The sequence below is a fragment of the Cyprinodon variegatus genome, unplaced genomic scaffold, assembly GCF_000732505.1.
Source record: "Cyprinodon variegatus isolate N-32 unplaced genomic scaffold, C_variegatus-1.0 Scaffold1042, whole genome shotgun sequence".
Lineage (NCBI taxonomy): Eukaryota > Metazoa > Chordata > Actinopteri > Cyprinodontiformes > Cyprinodontidae > Cyprinodon > Cyprinodon variegatus.
Genome location: NW_015151495.1, coordinates 179720 through 190750, shown reverse-complemented (window position 1 = coordinate 190750; position 11031 = coordinate 179720). Strand labels below are relative to the sequence as shown.

At 36.0% G+C, this 11031-nt stretch overlaps 1 protein-coding gene across 2 annotated transcripts in view; it reads left to right on the top strand.

Annotated features, from left to right (window-relative positions):
• LOC107100989 (alpha-1,3-mannosyl-glycoprotein 4-beta-N-acetylglucosaminyltransferase C-like) overlaps window positions 1-11031 on the top strand; it is an 80839-nt gene that overhangs the window by 2570 nt on the left and 67238 nt on the right. The gene's annotated exons all lie outside the window — the stretch shown is intronic.

Below are 11031 nucleotides of genomic sequence, written 5' to 3'. Positions count from 1 at the left end.
TATATATATATATATATATATATATAATGTGATCAGTTGAACTGAAGTTAAAAACAAGGCAATTCATAAAACTCAATTCAAGAAAATAAAGATAAAATAAAAAAATATGTATATATAATTTTTTTTATTTTCTTGGATTTAATTTTATTAATTGCATTGCTGAGTTCAACTGATCACATTCTCTTCACATCAAGTCCAGTAAAAACGCTCATTCTTGACGAGCACATTGACCAACAGGTCAGGTTGCCAGTCCATCGCAGCGGAACACAGAGACGCAGAACAAACAACCATTCACACACACACTTGGCCTGCCGGAGTATCCGGAGAGAACCCACGCATGCTCAGGGAGAACATGCAAACTCAATGCAGAAAGACCTCAAGCCAAAAATCGAAGCCGGAACTTTCTTGCCACTGAGCAGCCGCAAAAACAATAAAAAAAATAATAAATAAAAATAAAATTTAAGAGATTTTATATTTTCGATTGCAAAAACAATCGAAAATATAAAATCTTTTAAATTTTATTTTGAAAAACTAAAATCTAGAAAATATAAAATCAGAGTTTCATTGACAGATTGCATCTAATCTAACATGTTCTTTGCTCGCAACAATAATAGAACAAAATTCCCTCCAAATGAGTGAGACATATTTAGCGTCGTCATCTATGAGTGACAGCTGTGCTCTATCGCAGTTTTTCATCATGACTCAAGCTCGTCCTGTGACACTAATCCCCGTCCCTTTAGCTGTCGTGCAAAGGGGGTAACCTGCCCTCTTCTCGCGGTTGGATTAGACTGATTTACACTTGTTCCTCGTATGCCCGCTTGTGTTTGTGTGCGGCTTGACCTATAATGGCACCTAATGGCATCATATGTCATCTGCAAGAGGACACTGTCAAACAGGACGCCGTCCCCGGTCACATTCAGCCGTAATATGGCAGCTGTTATTAATGTTGGCTCTCCTCCTGACCCTCATCAAAAACCACAGCTGGCAGAGGTGCTGCACGAGAATTAATAGAGCCCTTAAATTTAGAAATTACTTTTATCGTCATCTAAATTTATTGTCACTTTGGAGTCTGCTCAGTCTCTCTCCCCGAGGATATTTTATCTGTGTTGGCTCACCACACAAAGTAGTCCACAACGCAAGCTTTAAGTGAATCCACAAAACATTGGGGTCATCACCCTGATTGATCTACAAAGCTTTTCTCCATCTCTGCTGTCCGGCCGCTTAAAACGTCATCGATCGTCTCCTTCAGTCTACCTGCATTTCTTCTGTTGTGATTGGAACAGATTTGATTGTGGGAATCAATGAAGGAAAATGGATTTACCTGGGCTGACCTTGTTGGGACGCTCCATGGAGAAACAGGTTCAGAGTTGTGTTGAGTTTGCAGCCCTGCATGAGCCTCCGTAGACTTTTAAAAGCCTGAACTGGATCGCTTTTAATTCAACATGTTGCTGTTGCAGAGGTTTTATTTTGCAATAGGTGAAACGGCTCCCGCTAAGGGATCAATGATGGCGCAGAAGCAAAAACGAGGGGGAAGCAGTGCAGCTGGTAAACAACATTAACAACCTCTGCCCTGGTTTTCTTAAAAAAAAAAAAAAAACTGACTTCATTGGGGAAGGAAAATATTTTTTCAGAACATGCGGCGACAGCTTATTATAAACAACTCATAAAGTTTAAAGTCTGCAGTCCTGATTTTATGCACGCTCTCCAAAAAACTTGCCGTAGTGATTTTCCCCAGAGATAATGAAGACTGGCTGATTAACATGCAACATTTACCAGAATAAACTTCTGCAATGTGGTGATGCAAACCTACTTCAGTGAACAAGTATCTGGTCTCTGAGTCTGTGGTATCGGAAATTTGGGAAAACTTATTTTAAGATAAATGAAAAAGGATTGAAATATGCAGGATCCTACAGAATAGTAACTAAGCAGGACTGGAAGTAGAATGTAATGCTTCTGAGAGATATTAGTAAACTGTAAACCAAAGCAACACAAAAAAAGAAAAAACATTTTCTGATGTATATCTTAAATAAAAGTTTATCGTGCTTAATATAATGAAGATTTGAGTTTTGATCAGTAAATTCATAAAGTACATATATACACTTGGTGAGACACGATAAAAAGAAAATATCATAACTCTACAGTATTTAATAAAATGTAGAAAAAAGTCAACGTCAAATCGAAAACTATTCTCAAACCGAGTATCATAATCATAGTATATAAAATACAATGTTATTTTGTTATTGATATAAACAAAATACAAGCCTCAGAAATACTGCCAGGGATGCCCACATCCAGTTTCGGGTGGAGTTACATCCACTTTTGTAACTTTTTGAAAAAAAAAAGTACTTTTAGGAATAGTTTCCCTGCATTGTTTTTTATTTTTTGTAAGATATTTTTTATCTTTATGAAAGAAGAAAAGGGATAACATCACACTGCAGGGTATCATATTCATATGACATACAGTTTCCAGTGAACAGAGCCGGAACCCCACTCCCACCCCCGCCAACTCCGTTAACAATCATCACACCTACCCTCACCCATTCTCTCTACCAAAAAACATATCCATAACACCTTTAAAGCCAATAAATAACCTATGAGTTAGAATGATGCTTTACCCTTGAAAACAGACTTAAAGGAACACACTTTCCATCTACAATTAAGATTGTACAAAAAAAGCAAACACAAAACAACAACAAATCCTCCAATCTCTTTAAATAGGCCTTTTATTCTGTTAATACTCATCAACCAATAATGAAGTAATGAAGGTTTTAGATCAACTCTTCCTGAAGATAGCTTTAGGTATAAAATGTCCAGCATGCGGTAGAAGCCACCTTTGGTCCACTAGTTTGTTGGCCACAGTTGTCTCTGCTGACCATAGTTTGTGAGTCTTTGTTGACACTGTGAGCCCAAAATCATCTAGTAATAGTTCCACCACAGAATCAACTACAAAATTAACGTTTGCAAACTCTGATGATGTATTAACAACCTTGCACCAAAAAATCTAGGACATTCCCACAAAGAATGTATTAAGGTTCCTATAATGGGAGATCTGCAGAAAGTACAGTATGGATGAGGGGTTCATTTAATTTAGATTTAATTAAATTCAGTTTATTTGTATAGCGCCAATTCACCACACGACATCCTGAGGCACTTTACAGAGACAATTCAACCAGATCATACAGTCAGAGCAGTTAAAAGTTTTCTAATCTAATCAATCTTTGATCTAATCAAAACCCACTAATTGCTGATAGACTTGACAGCAGAATCTTAATAATGAACTAACACTTAGTGCAGAATGGGAGAATACAGATAGAATGAAGAAGAATGATAAAAGTGGTTTCTGTGTCCTCCAGCAGTTTAAGCCTATAGCAGCATAACTATAGATATAGAACTGAATAACCCCAGCAACTCTAATTGTAAGCTATGTCAAAAAGGGAAGTTTTAAGCCTAAACTTAAACACTAAAATGTAGTTGGCTCCACATTTTTTTTTCTTTGTACTTGTGACAATGTAATGACAATAAAGTTTAGTTCTATTCTAATTATATCCTCTATTCTAACATTAGTGAGCTTTGATCGGCTTGACCGGGTATCAATATCACCTGCATGAATAACAATCTCTCTGTATTTAGCCTTATCCTTAGCCAACAATTTCTGGTACGGTTGGATTTTGTCCGTTCTGGCTGCTGGCAAACATTTGGCTATGGTCCCTGATATCTCTAATGTAATGTTTCTGACTATGTAGTTGCATATTAACAGAATGGGCTTTTCAACTAGTGCATCGCAGAGCTGGGGAAAACAGTTGCAAATGTGGACAGGTTGGTGGTGACCAGTGGGCAAAGATGTAGGACTACGCTTTCTTTTTTTTTTTTGAGCTGATAAACACTGGGCCTAAGGCCGGGACTTTACAGTAGCTCTGACACCATCACCTTCAATGCTAAAAAAATACTACATTTGTTACATGCACCAATATCACTAAAGGAGTGTAAATGTTAGAAATCCAAAAACATTTTGGAAATACTTGCTTTAAGAGGCAAAACAAACTAAGTAAAATGAAGGATAATCAAGGAAGTATTAATGATTGTACCTTAAATCAGAACAAGTACAAACCACTTTTTAACCATTTTTACCACTTCAGAGTTCAAATATTTCATATAAACCAATAACAGATTGGCCGATACAGATTTCTTTTATACCAGTTACTTTGACATCAGTAAAATCGATCCCTGATATATACTGCCGACTCATTTATGGCGATTCTTAGGGCTGATAATTCTCTCTTCCTCCATTCATATAATAAAATTGACTAAATCATAACAAATGTTACACAGGTCTTAATTCCAACAAAAATACACATTTTTTAAGAAATAAAAGCTCAAAATGAAGGGTGCATAATAGCATATGGAGGTTGCTACAATACATATGCCTTATGGGATTTTAAAACATGGTTGCTGAATGCACTAAATAAATTACCTAAAGCCTTAATGTCTACAGATACCGGTACAATAAAAATGCCATAATATTGGGCAAAGATATCTAATTAATATACATTAATATACATGTAGGAATATATAATTTATAATAGCAGTTTAGACTTAGACTTAGACAGATTTATTTGTCATTTTGTTTACACAAGTGTAAAACAAAAAGAAATTTCATTTGGAACAGCTCTTCGGACAATTTCGTCTTTTTTAAAAGTGCAGCTTTGAAAAATAGTAAAAAAAAATATATAAAAACAGTAATATAAACATATGACTGTAAATTTACAGTTCTAACATTTTTTTTATAATAATACAATTTTAATACTTGTTATCTCTCCATAGCTATGATATAATGTAAGACATAGACATTTTTTATTGTATTGATTTGAATAGTAAGAACTGCATTTATTATTATTAATTTTAGACTACTTTCAAAATGTATTCATTTACATCAGACAATTCAAAAACATATTTATGAATGTATGTACATAAGCTACATTACATATACTTGTATGAATTTGAACATAAATAACACAAAGTAATAATAGATTCTTGCAACTGTTTCTTTAGTCATAAACCACATTTCTTTTGATAACTTTTGATAAGTTCGGAGTACAACCTCAGCTGTGCTGTCTAAGACTGGATTTGATGCATTTTGCTGAAGAAACTCAATATTACACATAGACTCGACATATAACAGGTACATATATGGATAACAAAACGAGAAAATGTAACTCTACACCTTTAGATCAACTTTAGAACATTTTAAATCTTAATATATTCTCATTAGCCCGTCTCCTTTTAGCTTCACGCTCCATGAAATAAAGTGATAAAAATATGGAAGGTGGGTGGACCGCCTACTTTTAAGGAACAAACAAAGTCTACACGGCCATCTGCTCGCAGCAGAACCTCCTTTTAATCACGCCGGCAGCCTCCGAGGAACCAGACATTTTCCCTCCTGCAGTTTACCATCTTGTATTTAGAAGGAACAGAACACACAGCATAACATGTTAGTCACATCATATCCAAGCTGAAAGCCCAGCTTAGTGACTTTCATACCACAGATGCTTCCTTTAACAAATTAAACAGAGACTTGCCTTTAGTTTTCCCCTTTCTAACATCTGAATGGATGCTTTTGCATTTTTAATATTAATTTGACTGACATGGAGATGTTGAATTATTGCATGTTTAATGTTGTTGTTCATGGATTTATTATTATCCCCACTGCACATATCTAATAGTTTAGTATACATAAATAGAGATTTGAGGAAAAATAAAAATCCAGGTATAAAACTTAATTTTCAAAAGAAAGCTTTTAAGAGTTGCTGTTCTGTATTCTCAGATTTTTTTTAAATTAATGGTCGTATTAAATCTTTATTACAGACATTTTTCATTTAGTTAAATTATTTTATTTTATCATACTTGTGTCAAGTTGGACGGAGGTTTGAAAAGACAGAAGCTGAGGAGGTTCTTGAAGATTTAATTTCCAAAAGGTGGCAACAGAAGCAAAATTTTACAAACAAAACACAGAAAAAAAAAAAATCTTGGAGACATCAGGGAAAACACACATGAGAAGCCATGAAATGACGAGGAACCGGCACTGAAGAACTGCACAGGGACTCTATATATGGGAGACAAAACAAAGACTTGGCTAATGAGCTTGACAGGGAACAGGTGTGGATAAAAGCAGCTACAGTAGAAGGATGCCATTGGAAGGAGACTGAACCAAGGGGTAAACAAGAACTACATAAGGACTCAAAAAATATAACCAAAAAGAACTACAATAACACAAAATGGAAATGACACCAATAAAAAGTCAAAAAGAAAACTTAAAGAGATCCAAAGCCATGAAAATTTGCTTCATAATTTATAAAAAAAAACATTTTTACTTTTTATAACTTTTTTTCTTAAAATGCGTTATAACTTGTATCTGTGGAATGACAATTTCTGGGCTAGGCTTTCCATTGTTCGGGATGGAAGTTAGAAACAACATTTTAATGGTCAAGGTGAGCATCAAGAGACACATTTAGCAAAGAATGCGATTCCTAAAACACAGACTAGAAAAGAGAATTTGGAAATAATAAATTTTGTAAAAATATTACTTAATTTTTTAAGATAAAATTTTTATTTTTGGGGGAAATTTTAAAATATTATAAAAAGATTTGAGAAGAAAATCGAAGAAAAAAGCAATGCTACTCTAAAATCCTTTTTGTTAAGCGACCCCAAAACTACTGAGCTTAATAGGAGGTTTTAACTTACTCACTGCCGGAACATGATGTAGCTAAAGTTTGGTATCAAATTCCTGCAAAAAACCATTATAGAGTATGAAGCAAACACAATAATGCAATTATTACTCACAGTTGCACATTTAAAAACAGAAAGATTGTATAGCTGTGATCGCAGTTGTGGATAATTATTTGAGCACTCTCTTGGACGCAGTACCATGTGCAGGAAAACATGGCTCCTCTACCATCTGTTTTCTCTTGTGGAATAATTATGTTCCCTCGGTCTGTTTAGGAGGCGTTTCTGTCAGTGTTGTAGGTGTTGATATCTGCAGACAGGAAGGATCTTCTGTAGTGGTCTGTCTTGCACCGCATCAGGAGAAGCCTCTTACTAAAGTAACTCTGTTGTTGTTTCACAATCTTTTCAAGAGGATGCTCACTGTTGTCCATAATTTTCTTCACTTTATGAAGAATTCCTCTGTGAAATAATCTTTAGAGGTATTAGGGGAGATTCTAGAGCCTGCCTTTTTTATTAACTTGTTGAGCATTTTTAACTACTTTGCTCTGATCTGCTCTCTTCAAGAGTAAAATTCTGACCTCATATCCAGCAGCCATTTCTGTCATTAATTTTGTAAACATTCAAGTTCATTCAAGCCTCTTTCTTCAGTTAACCTTAGCTTGGCAGATATGAAGTTCCACATTTAACTATCATTTTAGAGCATAATAATAATAATTCATTTAATTTATACTGCATATTGATACTGCTGTCAGAACACATTCATGACTGTGTTAAACTCATTTAATTAAATAATGACTTCACTCAGCACCATTTTTAATTCTAAAAGAACAACCTGAAGATGCTTTGCTAACGTTACGAGCTACAACACCTGATCTCTGTTTATTCATTGGATTGCTGATAGCATGAAAAAAGGGAAGCCAATGGCCGCCATATTGGTACTCCCCACTCCCACGGAGACGCGCATTAATAATACCTATGTGTGTAGCATTTGGCTGCAAAAACAAGCAGTTTTCCAGCTGTGGGAAGATGTTTCATAGATAATATAGGGTCAGTGGATATGCTAACCCAGAAAATCCATATATGTATGGTATGATGTATCCCATAGTATAGTATGTAGCGTAGCATAAGTCTGGCTATCTCAGACCGACTTGAAGACATTGACTTAGTTAGGAGTTAATTTATATTTCTGATGCATAGGGTCTGCAACCGTCAGATCTGTCTCTGTGCGTGACCATCCCCACTGCGCAGACGTTCTGCAACATCAAAATAAATCCTGACTACACGTCGGACAGTCGCAAACCCACGCAGACCTCAAACGGAGGTGCACAGACATAAAGCAGCTGTGATTGGTCCTTGGTATGCCTTTCCGGCTGTCTGTGTGGTCGTCCTTCTCGATTCGGTGCTGGGGCGCGCCATTTTTAAAAACCGAGGAGTGATAACAATAATGGATAACCACGACGAAAGGTTGATGGAGGAAGTTTGGAAGTACAACCACTTGTATGATGCCTCAGACATGTTCTCGTGACCATCCACCGAAGTTCTCACAAACTCTCGAATAGGCTCCCCCTTGCCCTTTGGCGGGAAACTGCTGTGCGTCCCTAGAAATTCTAGACCGACGGTGCAGAAGCATACCAGCAAAACTGTTTCGTGACCAAACGAAAACGAGATTTGATGTGTGTGGTTGCAGAAGAATTATTCGCCCTTTAGCCTTTGACATTGTGTTTAAAGTTAGAAAATAGAAAGTAGAGTAAATAGAAAGTAATTCACTATGAAATATCCATGTAGTAATTCTTTATTAAGTGGATGACAATGTTGGTTTTGTAGTATTTGATGTATTTCTCATTTGAAAAAGTAATGTTCTGAAATATATTGCAAGATATATATATTGAAGGAAAAAAAGCCACTCAAACATTTTTAAAGGCGTATGCACAGACACAGCATGAAAGTACATGCCATCATGCATGCATAATTTGCAAATAAGAAAATACTAAAACATTAACAGACATGTAGTTGTAATTCAGTCTTGATGTGAAATCTTGCAATTATGTGTAATGTGTAATTACCATAACAATGTCATCAATCCATATCTATTACATTTACATCCTCAATTTAGCACTTTGGCACATCTGTATGATTATGCTTCATTAACGCATACATTTTATTGTGATGGATTTGTATAATATTTCCTATTACATGATTTATAGACTTCATTCACTTCATAATGACTATGCAATGTGATATGCCTAATTTTATTTTATTTTTTTACCATAAATTACAGTAATCTACTGTGGCTAGGAAACAGCAAGTGTGTGTCCAAGTGATTATTTTAAAAGTCTTAAGCACCCCGAAAAAAAGAAAAGCATCTTTGTTTTATGTGATGCACGTATTGTTTACCAATGTTAGAGTAGTAATATGGCGGCCTGACGGTTCACCCCATCCTGTACTAACGACACGCTATCAGCAATCCAGCCAATAAATAGAGATCAGTGGCTGCAACTAGGAAAAGAAAATAGTCTCAAGAGGTGGTATTTCCTGAAAAGTTGTAAATCGCAGGCAGTTTACTTTATCTGCCTGTTTCCACCCTTAAAGTGACAAAGTTGACAGTTGTTTTCTTTAAAATATAGTAGATAAAAGAAGGGAACATCAATGAGTACTCTTAGGCTACGTTCACACTGCAGGCCTTGATGGTCAATTCCGATTTTTTTGTGAAATCCGATTTTTTTGCGTTGCAGTTCACATCCAAATATATACAACTTGTATGTGATCTGCTGTCATGCAACGCAAGTGTCCCGCATGCGCAGTAGAGGACGCAATGACATCACAGGCCAGCATGTTCTGTGTTTATGGAAGTAAACATCTAGCGGTCTTTCACAACCATAACAACACAATCTTTTCAAGATGGTTAAACATAAATACTGCTCTCTGCATCATTGTCTGCTATGGTTGTTGTTTTTAATGCTGCTTCTGCATAGCAAGACCCAGAATAGTGACCTTTGTTGGGTATTAATGGCGTTCAGGTCGGATGAATGCGACCTGGCCGTTCAGACATAGGTGGCATTTGTAAAGATCAAATTTGTTTCGGATTCAGGACCACATAGTCAAGTGGCCTGGGTCGGATAGGAAAAAATTGGATCTGTGTTGTTCAGACAGCCATGAAAGGATCAGATCCAGGTTGCACATGGGCCAAAAAATCAGATTTGGGTCACTTCAGGCTGCAGTGTGAACGTAGCCTATACTGTAGTCACTGTGCATATTTTTGCATATGTTTGTTGTCGTGAGCTATGGGTTATAATCATATTAAGGAAGATGTATATGGGCAGATTTGTATTTGTATATGTATTTTAATATGAACATAATAGAATCAATTTGGAATTAACCTGATTGTGTGAAATGTAGTTATTCATGTATTCAGCTGAAGTAGACTGATCAAAAGATTGATATCATAGCTAAAAAAACCTCTGAAACTTCCTTAAGAAAGAAATTTTGGAGGTGTTTTGACACCTACCCAGGAGTCTTTGTCAATTCTGTTGGCGCACAGCCCAGCATTTTTTGTTGAGCACCTCAGTCATTCATTCAGGCAAACTTGATGCAGGTGTTTCTAGGAGGCTAGTGGGAAAGTGCCAAAAATGTTAAAGACGGCTTCAAGGAGGTGATCCACTGTGTGAAACTTCCATAACCATCCGTCCTTTTTCACACTGACACTGAGATTTTAGCAGGCTGGGATGTTTTTCTTGGGAAGAATATAATATTATCTTTCAATCTTGTTCTTTAGCCACGATATATACGTCCCTACAGATGCTGTATCTGTTGTCACGTTTAAAAACAGAAGCAGTTCTGTTCCCAGCCTCTTGGCAGACTCTCTAACTTCCTATAGTCTCCCCCTCTTCGTGCTCAACTTTACATCTTTGTAATATCCCTGACCCCATCCATTATTAATCAGAATATCACTGTGCATACTGCACTGTATGCAGCATATATTTAATCTGCATTCCCAACTTACTAGTACAGTTATACAACTGCATTTGTATGCCATCTCTGTAACCTCTCTGCTAACCATAGCTGTACCTTAAGGATGCCAAAAATCCGCTCTCACGAGAATCCAATGGCTGCCTAACTTTGCTTCCTGTTCACCGCTTTCACTGGAACTTAGATGGATATAAAATGAAGAGAGAAGATTTGCTAGGTATTCAAAGAGCTGTTTAGGGATGCATGCATTTAGAGCAGTAGCTTGTTCTCTTTTGTCGTATATATATATATATATATATATATATATATATATATATATATATATATATATATATATATATATAT